The sequence below is a fragment of the Sus scrofa genome, chromosome X (assembly GCF_054392235.1).
Source record: "Sus scrofa isolate SSC_HxYL_T2T_F1_AM1 chromosome X, Sscrofa_HxYL_maternal_Yorkshire_Landrace_v2.0, whole genome shotgun sequence".
NCBI classification, from domain to species: Eukaryota; Metazoa; Chordata; class Mammalia; order Artiodactyla; family Suidae; genus Sus; species Sus scrofa.
Genome location: NC_139401.1, coordinates 50,220,110 through 50,242,289, shown reverse-complemented (window position 1 = coordinate 50,242,289; position 22,180 = coordinate 50,220,110). Strand labels below are relative to the sequence as shown.

Genomic DNA, 22,180 nt, shown 5'->3' with positions numbered 1-22,180 from the left:
TAGGCGTTAGCTAGAATTAATGCAGATGCTGTGAGAGATTGGAATTAAAATCAAAGTCCTTGTTGGACCTACTACATAGCACAGGGAAATCACCCAATACTCTGAGATGGCCTATATGGGAAAAGAATCTAAAAAAGAATGGATACATGTATATGTATAACTGATTCACTTTGTTGTACACCTGAAGTTAATCTAACATTGTAAGTTAACTATACTCCAATAAAATAAAAAAACAAAGTGTGCATTAAATTAAAAGGTTTTTTGAAAACTATAATAGCGATATTGGTGAAGGTATAGGAATATCTGAATACACTGGAATTCTAATATATTTCTGGTGGGACTGTTTATTGTTAACTGTTCTAGAGAGCCTATTCTATGTTTGGGGGGAGTGACCTTTTGACCCTAGCTACTTTATTTCTACAAATTTCTCCTTGAGAAGTCTCAGAAATATGCAAATATTTAGTTACATCAAATTTCATGTATTTCTTATAATTAAAAAAGACCTGGAGTTCTCTTGTGGCACAGGGGGTTAAGGATGTGGCATTGTCACTGCAGCAGCTTTGGGTTGTTGCTGTGGGGTGGGTTTGATCCCTGGTCCAGGAATTCCTACATGCCACCAGCTGCTTGGCAAAAAAAAAAAAAAAAACCAAAAAACCTGGCATTGAGGATTGCTTAAATAAATAATTAACATTATAATAGAATAACATTCACCCATTAAAAATAGCTTGTAAGAATATTTAATGGTCCGAGCTATCTCAAAGGGGCCTCCATAAAGCTGAGATTATACACAAAATTTTGTGTAAATATATTTGGCAGGCAGTAGATCCATTCATCAGATTCTCAATTTGGTGCATGAACCACTGCTCTGAAAGTGTTGGAATTAGAACCGGAGGGTACAATTAAAATTTTTATTTCCTCTATGTGTCAGTAGTACATCAGATAGTGATTTTGTCTGTATACTTTAAAATACTGAGTTAATACATACTTTTTGTTAAAACTTCAAGCCTTACCAAAGTATCTAGTTTTGACTCAAAGCTCCCTTCCCTTCTCACCCTCCAATTTCATTTTGCACCCCAGATGAAGCATGGTTAATGGGGTAACTCCTAACAGATTTTTATTCCTACGCGTTCACAAATGCAGATCCTCTATAAGCTCTTTGCCAATTGCACTGTCACCCCAAAAAATACCAAGAAGAAAAAGAGAGACTTCTTACTGAGGGTTCAGTACGTGCCTGAAGTAAGCGTTGTAAGGGTTTGCCCCTGTAAACTCACTGTGGTAGGCGCCCCCGACGTCTCCTGCCCTCCACACTGTGTCCCCACTCGCCCTCTTGACCCCCATTCTTCACTAGGCAGCTGGAGATTAATTTTTAAATGTAAATCAAATCAAATCATATCACCCTTCAGCGGTTTCCACCATGCCTCGAATCAAATCCCAATTCCTTAGCGACACTACTATCCTCTTTGGCTGCGTTTACTGAGCCTGGAGTAGCTCAGGCGCGGTCCCCTGCAGGGAACCCGGCTTCACCGCGGAGGGAGCGCCCTCCCAAGTGGCAGAGGCGGGGCTACTCGAGCGGGGGGCGGAGCCTCAGGCCGAGTGTGAGGAGAGCCAGCGGGGGGAGGTTTTCGGCGGAGGGCGAGCGAGGGGAGCAGGTCTAAAGCAGGGCCGCGGACTCGGCACGCTCCTGCGGGCCCCGCGGAGCTACTGCCGCCGAGGTGAGCGTCTTCCTCCGGGCTGAGGGGCGGGCTCTGTTCGCGCGGCCGTCCTCGGCTCCTCGCAGGGGGTTGTTCCCACGGGACCCTGCGCGGAGACGCGGAGGTGGCGGCCTTGGGGAGCCTGCGGGAGAGGCTGGTGAAGGGGCCCGGCGGCCTGCCTCAGCCCTCCCTCAAACCCCGCCTTCTCTCCCCTCCCCCAGGCCTCGGCCGGCGCCAGTGGAAGGCTCGCCGCATCTTCGGGGGCAGCCCGGGCAGCGGCTGGCAGCGCGGCGAGAGAGCGGCGGACAGTGGGGATGCGAGGTACCGGCATTAGTCTTGGCCAAGTGGCCCTAGAGAGGGAGTAAAGGCCGGGCCTTCTGCGTTTCTCTCAGGGGTTAAAGGAAGGCGGCCTCAGAGAAGGGGGAAGGTGAGGGGCTGGCAAGCAGGCTTCGCGGGTAACTACTAGGCGTCGTATATGTATGTTTTGGTATATAAATGGTACTACACACACACGCACACATTCATTTCGGCTAACAGCTTTTTAAAAACTTAATACGTCTTGTAGATTTTCCTATATCAGGGAATCTAAATTTATCTCATTTATAAACAGCTGCATTGTATGATTGTACTACAGTTTATTTAATCATTTCCCCATTGATGTACATTGGCTTGTTTCCCTTTTGGGGGAGGGAGGGGGCTATTACAAGCAATGCTATAATAAATGGGATTGTATATATACATATATATGTATATATATCTATATATCATGCACATGTGTATTTCTGTGGGAGAAATTCTTAGAAGAGTAATCGCTGGGTCAAAGTGTATATGCACTTTGAATTTTGATAGATTTGTCCAAATTGCCTTCCCCAAAGGCTATACTAATTACACTCTTCAATGTTGTGCGAGCGTGCCCATTTTTCCACAGTTGTGCCAACACGAATTATCAATTTTTGTAATTTTGTCTAAAGGGCAAAAATGGTATGTCATTGTTTTCATTTGCATTTACCTGATTACTAGCGAAGTTGAAATTATTTTTTATTTGTCCGATTGCAAAAGTAAACAGGCAAATATCAATAGTCTTCCTATCTATAAGCAATAAGCATTTTGGAAATTTAATACCAAAAAAAAAACCCTATTCTCAATAGCAAGAAAAACGAATAAAAATACCTAGAAGTAAACCCACAAAACTTTATTGAGGAATATAATGAAAGAACGTTTGCATACATGGTGAAGGAATACCATGCTTCTGGATAAGAAGGCTTAATTTTGTAGTGGTGTCCATTTTTCCTATGTTGATTTACACAATTCATGCAATTTCAATAAATATACCAAGTGTTTGGAACTTAATATGATTCTAAAGTTCATCCAGAAAAAAGATGGCAAAGAATAAACGAGAAAATATTTTAAAGATAAGTAAAGATGGGGGTATTTGTACTACCAGCTATTAAAGTGTACTCTAAAGGAACAATATATAAATTAGAATAGACAGAACAATGCATTAGAATAGGAAAGCCCACAAATCGAGCCAGATTGGAATCCTGGATTTATTGGAGAAATATTGTTGGCTAGAGGTGGAAAAACTGCCATATTAAAAGCTTCAAGCACGCATTCCCCCCCCCCCCTTGGAAGCTTGAATTTTCCTTTGAGGGCAGACTCCTTTGTTTGGAGAAAACCACTTTATTGAAGCTTTTGGTTGTGCCAAGGTAGAGCCTCAGGAGTTAAAATTAGTGGCTTTGGAGCTAGAACTAACGATATGAGCCTTTAGTTAGATTAAGATGGATTCAGTAGCCTGCAGTGCGGCGAGGGAAGGAGTCTGGATATTATCGGTCTTAAATTTTTTTTTTCCGATCTAATGGGCAGAAATTGTTATGTCATTGTTTTCTTTTGCATTTGCGTGTTTATTGTGAGATTTGAACGTCTTCTATGTGTTAGTCCAAGATAATATGTAATTCCTGGAGGAAGCTAACAATGGGAGATCTATTGCTCCTCTTCCAGAATGGAGTTTGGCTAATTGGTACAGCTCTGCCCGGAAGCGTGAGAATAAACAGGTTGACTTTTTAAATTTTCCTCAAGCACTAGGCTCTAGACACCTTAGATCGGGGGCGGAGGCAGTTTTCAGGACATGGCCGAGATTTGGCGCTGAGCTGTGTCATCGCGAGGTTTGGCAGCCAGCTCCGCAGTGGGTCGGAAACCTCGTGGTAGGCGAGATCCCTGCAGGACGCGAGTTTCCTCCCTTCCCCTGAAAACTCCCAGTCATTTTCGTGGGGGCCCCGCCTCTCTCCTTTTTAGGAGCGTGCCCCAGGTCTCGCGAGATCTCATGTTTCCTACAGGCGAGGCGAGGGCGGCATCCTGCGGTGAATTCGAAGGTCTCGCGGAGACCAAAACGTATTATCGCGATAGTTCTCATGGCGCATGCGAGAGCTCCCGGCGGCAGATTGGCTCCGCCCCTCGATGCTTCGTGAGGTTGTGCGTCATTTGCTTTTTGCTTCGCGTGGGGTGAGAGCGGAGCCGTAGCGACTTCAAGCTTTGGTGGGAGGAGGGGTCTGGGAAGGGCTGGGCTCAGGCTGTTCCCGTCGGGTAGAAGCTCTCGCGGGATCGCGCGGAGGCGGCCGCGGCTGGGCTACAGACTGCAGTAACCGCGGAGGCGGCCGCGGCGTCTTCGGCTCGTGCTGTTCCTACCCGGTGAGTTCTCGCGGGAGCGGGGTTACGTACTCGTGGGATCCGTTGGCGGTAGCGGAGGTAGCTCGGGGGTGTGGGGGGGCAGTGACTAGGGTCGGTCCGCCTGCTGTTAAGATGGCGGCGGAAGCTGATGTCTGTCCGGCCAGTACCCGGGACTGAGGTGTTGGCGTTTGTGACGCCTCTCAGGTACCCGACGTTAAGGAGGTGACGATTGGCGAAAAGCAGAGGTGCCAATAAGCCTAACCTGAGGCGAAGACCACCTCGCCTCTAGTCGGTTGAGGCGACACCATTTCCCGGGCCTCAGCCGCGTGTGGGCCCGCCTTTACCCCACCAATCGGTCAACGCCTCCGTTGTCGCCGCCGCAGTGGGCGGGTTGGGAAGGGAGGGGGGGCGGGAGTCCTAGAGTTCGTTGGGGAGTGGGGTTGGGGGTTAGATTGGGCAGTGGGGGAGAAGGGACCAACCTACGACGACTGGTTCCCTCCCCTTTGCCTTTTTGCGGGCCCGTTTCGGTTCTCTGCTCCTTCAGGGCCTAAATGATTCCTCTAGCTTTTCTTGAGTTGGGGTGGGCTCTACTTCCCCGACTCCCAGGGTCTTCGAACTAAGGTATAGGGAGGGGGTCACGCTTTGGTGCCTTTGACGTATTTCTCCCCCTTCTCCCCTAATTCCATCGTCCCATTGAATCTTTCTCATCTACATGGATATTTGAGGCTTATATTTAAGAGGGAGAGTCAGAGCTTTTCCCTGTCACCCTGTACTGCTAAGGAAGAGCTTAGCCCAAGTCCCCTAACCCGTTCTGTTCCCCTCTTCCATTGGTCCCCTTGACACAGGCGTTGACTAGAGACCCTTTGCCGTTCCCTGCCTTTATTCCACCTTCGTGGATGGAGTCATAGCAGCCTTCACGCTTGTATGACCCTGATCCGGAGCACAGGACACTGATTTTCTCCAACTCTGCTGCTCAACCACTCTTAGGTGGCACAATGAATGGATTGGTGGTTGTATGATTGCAGTCTTCATGACCTCTTCGTTTTCAGGGCCGTTAGCCTTCCCTTCCTCATAACACCCAATCCCCCTGAAAAGGGGGAAAAAAAGAACTTTAAAAAAAGGCTGTGGAGGGTATCCCTCCAGTAAACCAACTTTTTGCTTTTCTTTCTCCGCCACACTCCCCCTTAGAAGCTTGAGAGCCATCTCGCTCGCTCGCGCTCTCTCTCGCTCTCTCTCTCTCTTTTTTTTTTTTTTTTTTTTTTTTTTTTTGCTGTTAGCCATCTCTTACATGTTTCTCATTTCTTAGTACTCTGTTCCCTGCGGGCCTCCCCCCCCCATGCTCTTATTCTGGGAGCTGACTCCCCTAGAGAGAAAATAGCCTCCCGTTAGGCTCCACTGCATTTATCCCTCTCCATGTGCTAGAAAATAAAATAGCTTTGCTAGATTATTCTTGCCCCTCAATCATTACCCTGTTCTGCTCTCCCCCCATTCCACAATTACTATAGCAATTAATTCCCTATCATTTGTTTCCTTTTTAGATTACATATTCAACATTGTTTTCTCTTAGCCCCAGTGTTGCGTAGCTTGAGGAGACACCAGCATTACTCACTCAAGGGAGGCAGCCTGGTATGGTAGATATACTGTATGCTTTGGGTTCACATCACACCTTCTGACCTTGGGAAAATTACTTTACGTATTCTGTTTGCATCTTTATTATGGGATAGTAGTTGCTAGAATTAAACAATCTATGAAGTGTTTGCCTTATGATAGACATACAATAAACTGGTTACTTCTTCTTGGTTTTAGGATACGTTGGCAGATGCATCTGTGTCATATGGTAGTTTTATGACCTGGGAAAGAAGAGATTTATGTTCTTTTAACTGGGCCAGCCATCATTTTTAGTTTATTTCTGGGCCAGTCATCATTTTTTTATATTTTCCCCCCTCATAAGCCAAACTTTTTATCTCCAATATTTTACTATGTTTGAAGGTGTTTCCCACCTGTATTAACCTTCTAGTCTAGGAATTTTAATGGAAAATCACCATCCTGGAATGACCACTGGCCATAATGTTTCTGTCAAGAACCACACCCAGATGTTCTGCCTTTTGGAAGGGGTGTTTCATCCCTTGCCTCCTCCCTCCTTTGCTCCTTCAAAGGCAGTCAATGTGTCTTGTCACTCACCTTTTATAAAAGTAATGAAATTTGGTGCCATGCTTTTCACAGTAAGAAAGGGAACTTCTGCTAGCTAGTTCCTAAGTGTTCATACCTCTTTTCCCCTACCTCCTTTCTTTGGTCCCTGAGATCAGTGTGGGGATATGTTATTTGGTCTTACCTGAGCAGGATAATTCCTATCTAAGAGGTTTGGGGTTTTAGAAAGGTTGTTTGGGATACCGAGCTTTTCCAAAGTGAATTACTGACCCTCCTTTAGTACAGTACTGCCTGTTGTGTTTTTACCATTTTGTGTTTTCCAACATTCTTACTAAGTAGAAGTATTCAATTTGGATGTAGTTTTCCACTGTTCATATTTTAATTAGACCCACTATTAAAGTGAATGCTTTTTTTCTAATTACCTTGGGTGGATGATGGGGTTTGAAAAAGGAATATGGTGAAAAGTTTATGTAGGATTAAAATTTTATCATGGGTAACCATCATAATTAACTATATGCAGACATTGGTTTTGTGCTTTATTTAGGGTTTGCTTTATTTAGTTTGAGGTGCTTTGGAGGTAATAGGATTTTCCCCTTTTTTTTCATTGGAGGGCAAGAGATCACTTTCTGTTTGAGATTTTGCCTTGGTGTTCACAATGGGTCAAGCAGTGATCAGAAATTAAATCTCTATTTGAGTTTTGTATTCAAAACTAGAATTAAATCTGGGAATGATAATCTAGGTGTGACCTAAAAGGTTTAATTTATTCTCGGTTGGTCTCTGAGAAGAGAGGAAGGAGTAGCAATACTAGTTAAAAACTTCGTCTAAGGTTCAGTGGCGAAGTTCAGTCTGTTTCCAGGGTATTTGTCATTTGTCCCCCAGTATGGCCAAAAAGCATATGTAGGTGAAAAATGATTTATGTGTGTACTTTTTTTCACAAAAAAATTAAAAATTTAACATTGTCTTATTGTCAGTTCACAGAAAGGATATAACATTGTCTATTAAATAATCACTATTCCCTATAATTTTATTTCACTTGAGAGCAGAATTGAGTTTTTTGGGGATGTTGTCGCAAGGTCAGATTAAAATTGCTTTAGCCTTGGTTCTGAATTCTTGTTACTGCTCAAAGCAGTTCCTAAAAATGCAAATTGATATGTGAGGGCTATTGCTTAAGAAATAACTGTGATTATGTTTAGCATTGATATAATGGTTAGCTCGCTCACACCCTAATAAATGTGTTGTGTATCTCTCCCCCTCCTTTTTTCTTGTAGGTCCTCCAGTAGTCTGACCTGAGCACTCCAGAGGAACCAGCAGACCAACTTGGTGTCAGGAAGGTTCAGGAAGCTGTCGGAGCAGTGTTGGGATTTCCCACCAGGATGAGTATGATTGGCTGTGATTTTAGGTTAGTTTTTGTGGATCTTTTTGGGTAGTATTTGTATTTTACTTCCTGGAATGGAGATGGTGGGGGGGGGGTGTATTTCTGTTCTGTAATTGAGCTACTTTGGTTTTTTCCATTATCTGAATCTGATGTGGTACTGACTGTTTCTTGTGTTTAAATGCAGCTCATTACTAAATTAAAATTTAAATGAGTTCTCTCTGTTACATGATTTTTAAAATCACCTTAAGTATCATTCAGAAAATAAAATTGCAAGATATTATGTCTAATTCTTTTTGGAATTTTGAAACATATAAAAATTGGATAATATAAGGATCCCCTGTGTACCCATCATTGGCTGTAACAGTTACCAACTTGCAGCCTTTACTTTTTACCTGTACTCTACTCCAACCCCTCACTCCCTACCCCTTATATTATTTTGACATAAACCCCTGCTGGCATTTTCTTTCTATTTGCAAAATACTTGTATATATACTTTTAAATATCACTTCAGAACCATTGCCACAACTCAAAAAATTAACTGACTTTTTAAAATAGCAAATATTTTAAATTTTGTTTGTTCAAATTTTAGTTTGAATCAGGATCCAGAGAAAATCCATTTATCACAAAGGAGGATTGATACCTCTTAAATCTGTTTTAATCTGTAGGTTCCTTCCCTTTTTCTTCTGATTTATTTGTTGAAGAAATTGCCCTAAAGAGTTTCCCCCACATTTGGTGATTACATTCTCAAAGTGGTATCTAACCCATTCTTGCTAAGTTAAAGACCTTGGAGGACCCCATTATAATGGAACAATGGCAATAATCTCCTCTATCCCAGTTGGAGTTGATACTGCTGGCTTAAGCACTATCCCAAAATAACTAGTCATGGGTTCCTTTTTCTGTGGCAGAGTCTGATTTAATTGATACCTGACTTCAGTCCCATGTCTTGGCCCTGCTTACGGCTCTACATGAAAAGTAGGCCTCCTTGTGGAAGAAGCTAATGTTTCCTAGATAATGACCTGATTGTGCCTTTGGGGTTTTTCACCATGGTTTCAATTTCCTTAGGTGGTTTAGTTATTTTTATACTATCTTATAAAGTTGCTTTTTATTCTTTTGATGTTGGTATCTCAGCTGCTCTGATCCATAACTTCTAAGCTATTAAGACTTAGTGATGAGTTCCTTTGGCTGTAATATAGTTTTTGAAATGGCAATACTAAACAATTTTTGAGAGCTTCCACTTATATCCTGATTTTCCTGCTACCTGTTAAACACAAATACAGTTTTTCTGTTGTTATTTTTTCATTTTATTTCTTCTGAAAATGCTGTTCCCCAGCATAGAGTCCTTTAAGCTGTTCATTTATTTCCTTGTTCAGCATTGGATCCACTGTTAATGTCCCTTCCATGGTCGAAATTGTGAATGGAAGTTAGACATATATGCTCCAGCCAGCCTTTGACTTAAGCACAAGTGGGCAGAGCAGGGCCACTTGTGCCTACCTTTAAAATGAGTGTAATTCCAAGTTGAAGGGCCAGAGAGGATTAGAGGTCATGAATTAAAGTTTCTGAGGTATTTAGATGAAATATGATTGTGAATTACCGCTGCAGTGAATCATGATGAGTTCAGGCTTTTCAGTTCTTTGTTCATTAAGGGAGAAATTAGATCCTTAGTTGTAAATTTACTAAGTATAAAAGAAGTGAAATCCATTCATTAGTTCAACAACAAAAAAAATGTGTGCCCATTATGTAAAGTGATTAGATATTTACCTTTATCCTGAATTTTCTCTGCTTTGGAAGTTTGAACAAAATTCCTTTAAACCTTCTAATCCTGAGTTTGTGAAACTAGGGTAATTGTAGATTTTGGGGACAGACCATTGCACACAGTAGGCATTTCAGTATTTGAATTGTTTCCAGAGTTACAAGTTTACAATGGAAATTCTGTTGCCTTTTTCCCCTTTTGTTTTGTGTTTTCAACCATGGATTCAAAGTATTACTGAAATGCCAAAATCGGTTGCTTTGAAAGTATTTGCCCTTCGCATTCCATGTTAACCTCTCTTGCAGTTTGACTTAAGTTGTGAAAATGTGATGTGTAGCTGTAACCATATTTGGCTGCTTTACAATGATTTCATTATCTGTAAGGTTGATAGTCACAAGCAGTTGGGTGTTTTGCTGTATTGTTCTCTGACTCGTTTCTTCAATGATGGGTTACCAGATGTTTATATGTTAATGTCAGGGATAACTCAGCTCACAAGATTCTTTGGAAGCGCTCTCATTTGATGTGTCATAGGGGCCGAGTTGCTGAAACTCGATGTACTTGTTGACCAGCTTGGTTATAGAAACACTTTCAGATAGTGAAGGAGTGTTTTTCTATGAGTAAACAAGTGTAGGTTTTGTTCAGGCTGTTAAAACCTGAGCATTTTCAACTTTTAATTCCCTTAAAAAGTTTTAATCATTTGGCTTTAAAAATTACAGTGGTGACATGGATTGGTTCCAGAATGTGATTTTACGGCAAATTGGGATTTCTTTTAGCTTCTTATGAATGTATCTTTAAATGGAGTTTAGTATTGTAGATTGATTCAGTTTGGATTGCTGATTGGACTAGGTGAATGTGAAAATTTTTTCAACTCTAAAATTCTGATTGTATGATCTTAGATGTTGAAAGAAAACAGTTTTTCCTTTTCGGTAATCTTTAAGTAGTGACTAAAAGAGACCAGGAGTAGGGAGATGCAAATTGTTCTGGAATGAGTTTTTAGTATAATCATTTAGATTTTAAAGATTGGTAAGTGTGAACATACTGCCATGAATTTATGTACCATCTTTAGCATAACACAGATTTTGAGTCTTTATAATTAGGTTCCAGAGATAATTGGTCTGAAAATACTCGGTATATTGTATTTGGTGGCTCCTTATATTTCGGAACACATTTGGGAGATTGCTTTAATGATTACATTATTTGCTGCAATTATTTGCTTATTTGCCTGTCTTTATATAGTGAGTCGTATTTCTCCTCATCTTTGCTTTTTTTTAAAACTTACTAGTGTAATTCTTTATTTACTGCATTCTGCTGATTGAGTTCGTGTAGATGGACAGATCTTTCAGCACAGTGATTAAGAGCCCAGGCTCCCTGGGTTCAAGTTCTGACTCCATTTCTTTCCAGCTGTGTCATCTTGTGCAAATTATTTCACCTCTGTGTCACAGTTTTTAATCTGTAAAATAGTAATAATAGTGTTACCTACCTCATAGGGTTTTGGAGATGTGTAGCTGAGTTAATGCATGTAAAGTTCTTAGAACAATGGTTCTGAAACTTCAGGGAACATCAGAATCACCTACAAGGCTTGCTAAAACACAGGTTGCTGGGCTCCACCCCCAGAGTATCTGATTCTATAGGTCTGGGAAGGGCCCTGAGATAATGCATTTCCAACAAGTTCCAAAGGAGATTCGGTCGGGGAACCAGTGGAATAGAACAGTGCTTAGCACAAAGTGTTAACTTTTTATTCAGGACTATTTCCCAGTCCCTGAGTAAAACGCTTGACTCTCCAGTGCTGATTAGTACCACCTTCAGCCAGAAGCAGTTTTGAAGCCTTTTGTTACAGTGGTTCTCAAAAAATGTGGTTCCCAGAATCAGCAGAGGCACCATCAGCTGGAAACTTGTCAGAAATGCACATTTTTCAGACTCCACCCCAGTTTTATTTTAAATGTGTGTCTTGGCTTAATTGTGGGGTGTCTTAGACTTTTATTATCACTTTTATTGAGGTATAATTCACATAGAGTTAACCCATTTAAAGTGTACAGAAGTTTTGGAGTTCCCATCATGGCTCAGTGGAAACAAATCTGACTAGTATCCATAAGGATGCAGGTTTGTTCCCTGGCCTCGCTCAGTTGGGTTAAGGATCCGGCATTGCAGTAAGCTATGGTTGTGTAGGTTGCAGCTGTGGCTTGGAACCCGAGTAGCTGTGGCTATGGTGTAAGCCAGCAGCTGCAGCCCTGATTCGACTCCTAGACTGGGAACCTCCATATGCCATGGGTGCAGCCCTAAAAAGACCAAAAAAAAAAAAAAAAGGTGTACAGCGGTTTTTATTTAGTATGCTCATGGTTGTATGACCATTAATTACTACGTCAGTTTTAGAACATTTCAACACCTTAAAGGATAGAAACCCAATGTTTGTTAGTCTGACCCCTTCTCCTTTCTCCCACCTACCCTAGTGCCTGGCAACCGCTAATCTACTTTATGTCTATAGATTTGTCTATTCTGCATTTCATACAAATGGAGTCTTACCATATATTAGTGGCTTTAATGTGATTAAAATATTTTCCTTTTATTATTAAAAAAATACAGATATGAAAATCACTCCCCCCAACAAATTTATAGATTAATTATTTTAAAGCACTTGTATTACCACTACCCAAGTCAAGAACTAGAATTTTGCTTGTCACCCTAGAAGTCCCTCCATGTGCCCATCCCTATGATAGCATTCTCCCTCCCTCTGGATAGTAACTACTATTCTGACTTTATTGTAGTCACTTCTTTGCATTGTTAGGGTTTTATCATTACAAGTGTGCATCCCTGGACAGTGTAGTTTACTTTGTCCATTTTTTAAAATTCGGTTTGTCTTTAAGTATCTGTAGCTTACCTTTCTTCCTTTTCTTCATACTTTGTCTATTGAAGAACTCAGGCTGTTTGATCTCTAGAGTTTCCCACGGTCTGAATTTTACTGATTGCATACTCATTCAGTACAGTTCAACGTGTTCTTCTGTCCTCAGTATTTCTTGAAAATTGATATCCAGAAGCTTTATAAATTCAGGTTCATTCTCTTCTGCAAAGTTATTGGTGGTGTGCTCATGTGTTCATTCTCATTTGTTAGGTTGGAGTGGTGTCTTGGATTTTTTAATTTTTATTTTTTTGATGTTAACAACCACTGCTGCCCAAAGCTTAGATACATTATTAATTCATTGGGAGTTGCAAAATAGTGTTCTAACGCTATCATTTTTTCCTATATCAGCTGGAATAATTTCATAAGTGATAGAGTTTATATAAGAAAGGAGGAATAAATGCTCTTTTAAAATTTTTTTTCTGGCAACTTAACTAGTTCTGTCCCTTTGGACAAGTTAACTTAATAACCTATTAATTGCCTTATTTGTGGGGTTATTGAGAAAAAATAAGGTGTTAGTATACTGTAGATAGTCATTAGATGGTAATTTCTTTCACATACTATTTCACTCAATCTCTCTAGCACCTCAAAGATGGGAAGTAACTGATGATGGGAAGTAACCAGTTAGCAAAGCCTGTCTGGACCCTTCAGGTCTGTGGTTAGGGAGGAATGGTATTTGTTCTCTGATCATTTAGGGGCTAAGGCTCTGGCCAGAGACAACTGAATGTTTCACCAGAGTAGCTTTTCACTTTGCCAAGCCTTGGGAGTCACAAGCATACCCTCTGAAGGCTCTTAACCCAGTTCTGTGGTGATGTGCAATACATTGATTGCCTTGATCTCCCACCCTCCAGCTACATGGCCCCCTATTGTTTTAGTTTGTTCAGTTCAAGGTTCTGCTGAAGCTTAGTAACATGAGTCTTCCTAATGGTAATAGTATCATAACTATTAACATACTTGAGTAGTACTTTTAACATATCTTATATAAAATATAGCATATGACACATAGTAAGTGCTCAATAAATTGGAAACCAGTTTTGTTGTTGTTATGGTTAATATTATATCTTTTTTTTCCCCTCTCACATTGTCTCTTCAGTAAGCATTCACTGAGGGCTTCTAAGTGCAAGGAGCTTAAAGACATAAAATAAATGAGATCTAGTCTCTGCCCTTGAGAAACTCACAGTCCAATTTAGAACTGTATGTGAGATCATGCTTAAAGTTCCTTTTTCTTTGTGTTATCATTTCTTCTTGTGCTTTGTCTGTACGTGATATAACCCGTCTATTGTTTCTCAAAGCCTTCCTTACCTCTGTATCCCTTCCCAGCCTTTGAGACTGCTGAGTGTGAGAAAGCATGCAGTTGTCTTCTATGAATACAGGGTAATATCAAGAAAAACTTTTGGGCCAAGATTGGATTTCAGAGTGGCACATGCGGTTGACACCGCCATATCAGTTAGTTTATGGTCTTTAGATGGACCTACACACACCTGGTCTCCAGTTTCTGTCCTGTTGCTTTAACTGTCTTCCTTTCGCCTTCTTCCTCCCCTTCCCTCCCCTCTACCACCCCCAGGATATTTGCTACATAAAGATAGAGGCTCCTGTACACAGTTAGTGATCTCTCAAATATGTAAAAAGACAGCTATACTTGATATAAAGTAGGATTTGACTGGGCCTGGGGTTTATTGCTAAATTTTCATTCCTATCTATAAAATCATAATCAAAAAGTCTGCTTCATAGGTTGCTGTGAGCACTAAAGTGAGATGTATTGAAAATGTTTAAATTATAGAGTACCGTATAAAGATAAGGCAATTATAATTTACATAAAATAGATACTTAAAAGCTGTGTTAACTTGGGGCAAATTGCATCATCATTGAGCCAGTTTCCTCATCCTTTACATGAGAATGATGATATTCATTCAACAAATATTTGAGAATATACTCAGTAGTGCAGATACTGGGAACACACAGTTGAGAAACCGGAGAATGGAGGGCAGCGTGGTCTACTAGAGGAGGGAGACTTGTAAATCATAATCAAGGGAATCAGCACAATAACATGAGTGAACAAGATGTGCTATAGCAGTTTATAGGAGGGTGTCAGAGAATGTCGCACAGAATTTTGTTAGGGTTAACAAGATACAAAGTATGCCATCAACTCAAAAATACTATACAAATGAAGTTACTTAAATTAAATGTATCCCAGAAGAATCAATAGTTTCTTTGAACTGTTATTTCATTTTCTCATAAGACTTGTACTTTAGATGTGTTTTATTTCTTTGAGCTAGGATTTGTTGTTGTTGTTTTGGTCATACGTGTGGCATGTGGAAGTTCCTGGGCCAGCGGCTGAACCCATGCCACAACGGTGGCCTAGGCTGCTGCAGTGACAGTGCTGGGTCCTTAACCCACTGTGCCACAAGGGAACTCCCTCTTCAAGCTAGATTTTATGAGTCTTTAAGAGTGTTTTCAATTCCTATAGTAGAGTACCCTGGAAGTAATATTTTGGTCCAAGAGGATTTTTTTTTAACTCACTTTATCCCCATTTTCTAATTTCTAGTTAACTAAATTTAGGGAAAAAACTAGAAAATGTTCCTGTTTTGGGAAAAGATTCCTGCTCCCACAATGATACTCAGTTACCATTAGCATTTTGGTTGGTTGGTTCCCATCTTAATGATAAGAGTAAAATTTAAAAAATAAATCCAGTAGAAAATTAGGAGCAGACTTTTCCCAGAATAGGAACTAAAAATTCCCAGGGAGTTCCTGTTGTGGCTCATTGGTAACTGGTATCCATGAGGACACAGGTACAATCCCTTGCCCCACTCAGTGGGTTAAGGATCTGGCGTTGCCGTGAGCAGCGGTGTAGGTCACAGGCACAGCTCAGGTCTGGTATGGCTGTGGCGTAGGCCGGCAGCCACAGCTCCCAATTGAATCCCTAGCCTGGGAACTTCCATATGCTGCAGGTATGGCCCTAAAAAACAAATAAAAGTAATAGAAAAAAATTTTAAATAAAAGTAAAAATTTCCAGTAACAAGAAAAGATACTCAAACTGAATATCAGAAATGCAAATTAAAATGAGATCTTTTAAAACCATTGGATTGGCAAAAAATATTTTGGTAATATCAAGTCATGGCAAAAATACAGAATAGTCTGGTCTTGTAATACTGCTCACAAGTGGTGCAAATTAATATGGCTATTTTGGAGGTAATTTTGGCAAATCGCACTATAGTATATACTATGTGGTACTGTTCGTATATTTTTTTTAAACTAGAGTAAACCGATGAGTTTATTTGGGAGGAATGGTCAACTTTTTTATAATGTTTGCATTTCTGTTTATTAGAAATTGTAAATGTATTGAACAGTACCAAGAATAATATAGCAAAAACCTTTTCCTACCTCCTCCCTCCCCCATTTTTCTTTTTTGCTTTGTTTTATTTTGTTTTTAACGGCTGCACCCTCAGCATATGGAGGTTTTGGGCCAGGGATTGAATCTGAGTCAATGCCACAATGCCAGATCCTTTAACTCACCGTGCCAGGCCTGGAATTGAACCCGCACCTCCACAGCAACCTGAGCTGCTGCAGTCAGATTCTTAACCTACTGTACCACAGCAGGAACTCCAACTTATCATTTATAACATTTATTTTTGCCTCAAGTCCTGGGGGGGTGTAATAATACTTTAAACCAGCATTCCCCTCCTCCCTGCAATCATTACCATGAATTGCTTGAATTTTTATACTGTGAGAATGGTATAAATTACTCATGTAAGTAGAAATTCAGATACTATGTGATGTCCACACAACAGTCTGTTATTATATAAGATTAAATTTGCATACGATTTTAGAGTTGCAAAATCATTTAATAAGAATGCTTGGGGAATGGAACTTTTTAGCTATTTTTAAGTAATAAAAATTCATGATTATAGAAGTATACATAACTTATTGTTGAAAAGTACAGATAAGCACAGAAATCTCCCCAAATCCTACCATTCAGAGGCAAATACTGTTAACATGGTGGTGCACAGTATATTCTTCCAAGGCTTTACTTTATGCCTGTGTAGCATAAACATATATATTTTTTAAAAATACTATTTTTGAAAATTGATACCTTCTACATTTTTATTAGTTTTTAAACATAAAAATGCGTATATCATCAGCTATGTCCAACAATTTTTAAGAATTTACCCTATGTGATTTATATATACATTTGCATGTTTAATTTTTTTCTGAAACAAGTAAGAATAACACTTCATCCTTAAATCCTTCAGTATGCATGTCTTAAAAAGTACCTACAAAACCACATTACCATTATCACAACTAGGAAATTTGTTCTTTTTCTTAATATTATATGTAGTCCATATTCAGATTTCCTCAGTTCCCAAATTGTCTCTTTTTTTATCTATTTATCCAAACCAATATAGAAATCTTATTTTAAAATTTGGTTCTCACCTAATATATTTACCTCTGTTCCCTGTCACACTATGTACTTCTATAATGTTTTAATCACTAAATTATATTCTATTGTATGCATGAGTTACAATTTTATAGCCAATTCCCTATGTTCAAACCTTTTAAGTCCTAGTTTTTTGTGATATTAAAAAGTGTTTCCTAGGAGTTCTCTCCTGGTGTGGCACAATGGGATTGGCAGCATCTCTGCAGCGCTGAGATGCAGGTTCAGTCCCTGCCCAGGCACAGTGAGTTAAGGATCTGGTGTTGCCTCAGCTGTGGTGTAGGTTGCAACTGCATCTGATCCCTGGCCCGGGAACTCCGTATGCTGCGGGGCAGCCAAAAAGGAAAAAAACAGAGACAATGCCTCCTAATAGGCATTTGGTAATAAATAAGTGTTGAATAAAGGAAAGTAATATAGGAACATCCTAACAGAAATCTTTGTGACATACATGTGTATTCCCTTAAGAAATTTCCAGGACTGGAATTCAAAATGTAAGACTTCTGATACTTGTTGCTGAATTGCTCTTTAGAAAGACAACCTGTGTTATTCACTGTGATATCTTTAGCATAAAGTCCATGTTACTTTACAGAATGACAACACCTCAGGGTTGATATATTAGTCTAAGAGCATAAACCTGGATATATCCAGTATCATTTCTATAGATAACCTTTCTCACACCCATAACTGCTGCCATATTTGGCAGGAGTTGGCTTGACTCCTCTCCATCTTAGAGTGCCTTGCAGTCTTTTGACATAATCTGGGGCTCTAGTTCTCTGCTCCTCAAATTTCCTTAGCTACCTTGGTGAGGCCAGCCTTAAAAGGAAGTATAGTCTGGAGAGGTACAGATGTCACTTGAATACAGCCTTTTACATAGAGCATTTTAGATTTTTGCTTTTTTAAAAGCAAGGGCAAACTACCTGCATGGGTGAATTCAAATATCTACCTCTAGCAATACAAATTACCATTGGCTTTAAAAATGGTAGTCTTCTCCATGTCCAACAAAGGAGCTGAATAAAACTCTTATATTTAGTATTATCCATATCAAACTCCTTATTTTATAGGTGTACATTTAGGAGAAATGACCTGCCCAAAGTAACATGGCTGCTTGGTAGTGGTATTGGCCATTGAAATCAGGTTACTTAGTCTGGTATGTTTCTCCTATGCTATCTATATCTTTGCTGAAAGTTGAATTTATTTCTAAATGTGCCAGTAGGTGTCATCCATAGAAATGCAAGATAAGTGGCCCCCTTGTTTTATTTCCCCCCCAAGTGAGGAAAATTTAAGGGAGTATAAGGGTAAATGAGAAAGTCCAAAGAAAGCTCAGTTTCTTTTGCCCTTTTGTTTATGATTGTTACTTTTCAACTTGAGATCAGCCTGGGGCTCTTTCATGGGACAATTCGATGCTGCATGTTTTCATGCATATTTATCAAGGCTGTAAACCTATAGATGGGACTAAATTTTCTGCTTGTAAATCTTTCAACTTAAAGTGATGTTTTCTGGAGTTCCCGACGTGGCGCAGTGGTTAACGAATCCAACTAGGAACCATGAGGTTGCGGGTTCGGTCCCTGCCCTTGCTCAGTGGGTTAAGGATCCGGTGTTGCCGTGAGCTGTGGTGCAGGTTGCAGACGCGGCTCGGATCCCGCGTTGCTGTGGCTCTGGCGTAGGCTGGTGACTACAGCTCCGATTGGACCCCTAGCTTGGGAACCTCCATATGCCGTGGGAAGCGGCCCTCAAAAAGGCAAAAAGACCAAAAAAAAAAAAAAAGTGATGTTTTCTAAAGCTCATCTTTACTTCCCTTCCTTTTATGTTAGAACATACAGCAGGACTCCATTCTCTTTTGTAAATTTTATTTTTAATTTTTAAAAATTTTATTAAAGTATAATTTATTTACAATGTTGTATCAAGTTCTGCTATACAGCAAAGTGACCCAGTCATACATATAGTCTGTTCTTTTTAATGGTTGCATTGCATCCCAAGCATGGGTCTGCTATAACTTAATCATTCCCTGTTGTTGAGCCTTAGAAGTAGAATTCATTCTGGGTCAAAGGGTGGGTTTAATTACCCATTTAATTTTTTGATAGGTACTGCCAAAATAACCTCCAGTAAGGCTATATTGAATTGTCATTTCCACCACAGTGTTTGTAAATGCCCTTCTCCACCCGTTGATCCTTTTAATTTTAACCAGTCTTATGAGTAAGAAATGGCATCTCCTCCCTTTGATTAGCATTTTGAAATTACTAGTAAGATTAGACAAATGTTTATATCCTCTACAAATTGCAAAGTTCCCCTTTACTTGGTTTTCAGTTGGATTATTTGTCTGAGTTAGTTTGGGGAGTTCTTTGTATATTAGAAATATTAACCCTTTTTCCTGTTGCAGATATTTTTTATGTTTATGGTTTGGAATTTTTATGTAGTTGGTTCTTTCATTTATGGTTTCTGTGGTGCACATCTTTCATTTTTTTAAAGTTGTATTGTAGTTGATTTACAATGTTGTGCTAATTTCTGCTGTGCAACAAAAGTGATTCAGTTATACATTGGAAGATATTTTCTTTGCCAAGATTCCAAGAATATTTCCCTGAATTATCTTCTAATACTTTTAATAGTTTTTCATTTGTTTTTTGCTTTTTAGTGGTGCACCTGTGGCATATGGAAGTTCTCTGCTAGGGGTCCAATCAGAATCATAGGTGCTGGCCTCTGCCACAGCCACAGCAACACCCAATCCAAGCCATGTCAATCTGGATCCCTAACCCACTGAGCGAGGCCAGGGATTGAACCTGCATCCTCATGGATACTAGTAGGACTTGTTACTGATGAGCCACAACAGGAACTTCCAGCTTGGTTTTTTTTCTTTTGAGTTGGAGTTTGTGCCAGGTAGGAAACTGGGTTGGTTACTTTTTGCTTTTTAGCTTTTGAGAATAATTCAAGTTGTTCATGTTTAATGCTTTTAACAATTATCTTGAACTGAAGGCATAGTGTTATAGATAATGTTTTAAGGGATCTTAATTACCATATTTCAATTTTACCTACGTTGGAGGCTCACATTGTTTTAAAGTCACAAAGTCAGTTTGTGGCAAGGAACCAGAGTACCTTTGCATACCATTCCTTCATTTTTAGCAAATACCTTTCAAGTTGTAAATGTTTTAAAGCAGCAGAATGTTCACTTTGTTTGGTTTATTTAAAGAACATTGGAAAGGACTATGTGCCAGGCTGTATGTGGTGGTGTTAAATTTACTCAGCGCTAGTTCTGTCTGTATGTTGGGACATAGTCTTTTTCTAAAGTCTTTGTTTTAAAGCTTTTTTATCAATGAACTAATTTGATCCTCATAACAAACCTGTGAAGTTGGAATTCTCAGCATACTGAAAGGAGTTTGCTGCTATGCTGATAATTGTTATAAATAACTTTTTCTTTTAACCATGTAAAAGGATCTTTGTCTTTAGTCAATTAATTTAAAGTACCTCAAGATAGTTGAGATACACTTAGAATTTCTGAATCTTAAGTGGCATTGCCTAAACATTATTTAGTAGATTATTTAACCTTTGGAGAACTACAACTGACTGAGAACAAGACCTGGAGCTTCCTAGTCTTGTCTACAAAGTTGAGTTTATGTCAGTACTTAAAGCTAACAGTTTGGAGATTAATATATTCCTTATGTTCTTCTTATGCAGATAACATGTAGAAAGGCTGAGGGGGAACAGCTTTTTTGGCTCTCAGGTGTGTGGGGGTGGGGGCGTGTATGTGAGAGAGAGAGAGAGAAAAGGGATCCAGCATAAAATTGTTGGCCCTTAGATTAATCTGGAGCTAAAAGAAATAAAACAAATAATTGACTTACTCTTTGCCAGGCACAATCCTATGAGTTAGTCTCTGTTGTTTTGGGTTTTTGTTTTGTTTTGTTTTGTTTTTGGCTCTTCTAGGGCCGCATCTACGGCATATGGAGGTTCCCAGGCTAGGGGTCCAATTGGAGCTGCAGCTGCCAGCCTACGACAGAGCCACAGCAACGCCAGATCCAGCTTTTGTCTGCAAGCTTACAACACGCCGGATCCTTAACCCACTGAGCGAGACCAGGGATCGAACCCACAACCTCCTGGTTCCTAGTAGGATTCATTAACCACTGAGCCACGATGGGAACTCCCTCTGTTGTTTATTTCTAAGAGGTTACTGACTCAGAGAAAGATAGTAACATGTCTGAGATTATACAGCTAGTAAATGGAATTTAAGCCCAGCCTGTCTGACTCCCAGGCCCTTCCATTCTTCTTTTGTCGTCTACTTCATTTTTACTTTCTTCCAGTAGTATTTCTCAGTTTCTGTCTTGAAATTTAAAACAATAATCCACATATATGGAAGCAGGTAAATACATTACTGAGTTCTCTCCTCCTCTCATATAGATATATCTTTTGTCAGAATATTTTGTCATTAAAACCTTGCTTTTATTTAGAAATGTACTTAATCTAGCTTTTTAATAAAAAGATTTTGCTTTCTCTGCCTTTCTTCAGGACAGAGAACTAGAGGATTTTATCCAAGAATACAGAATTCCCCCTTCCATAGGGGAGGCTTAATTTTAGAGATGCTGTGTATTTCTTTATAAGCCTAGGAATATGAGAGAATTGGAGCCGAATAATGCAAAAGAATGGGAATTCTTTTTCTTTGGTTTCCTCTACCGTCTTTATTGTTTTTTGATAGTGGCCTGTCATGTGGCTTCAGGGGAAATACCATATGCCTCTGTTTCATAAATGAAAGTGAAAGCATTGTAGTGGCTAAGCAAAAGTGTTTTGGAGATATTTCTGTGGGGTGATAGTTCCTAATTTTTTCAGGTCACAGATCTCTTTAAGAAGCCAAAGAAGGCTATCAACTATCTTCTCAGGAAAATATATATGTGAAATTTTTCTGTAGAATTTTGGGATTTTTATAGTGATCCTTCAATATAGAACATGAAGGAATCTAGATATTTCTCCACATATCATTCATTATAAGAGGATTCCAAATTGCTGTTGTTTGTTCTTACATTTCCTAGGATATATATTTCTAGACCAAAGCACTATGCCCAAAGGTGGAAGCTGGGCTAATTGTTTCACTTTTACTAAAGGTGTACTCTGCTTTATGCAACTTTAATCTCTAATAATCCACATTTTTTAAAAAGGAAGAGGATTATGGTTGGCCTTATATAAGGATTTATCTTTATATACTGTGTTGATCTTATAATTGATTGTGTTTCTGGCTTTGCTTTGACCACTA

The 22,180-nt window shown here is 39.7% G+C and overlaps 1 protein-coding gene across 33 annotated transcripts in view; it reads left to right on the top strand.

Moving 5' to 3' along the window:
- The first annotated feature begins 1,618 nt into the window (after nt 1-1,618).
- Nucleotides 1,619-22,180, top strand: part of HUWE1 (HECT, UBA and WWE domain containing E3 ubiquitin protein ligase 1) — a 162,342-nt gene continuing 141,780 nt past the window's right edge. For 26 of the 33 annotated variants that reach the window (XM_085007951.1, XM_085007938.1, XM_085007956.1 and 23 more), the window contains exons 1-3: nt 1,619-1,712; nt 1,913-2,012; nt 7,772-7,902. The gene's annotated coding sequence lies outside the window, so the exon portion shown is untranslated. Of the gene's footprint in view, nt 1,713-1,912; nt 2,013-4,167; nt 4,377-5,893; nt 5,982-7,771; nt 7,903-22,180 lie in introns of those variants that run through there. The other 7 variants (XM_085007946.1, XM_085007942.1, XM_021080180.2 and 4 more) reach the window with 2 other exon arrangements.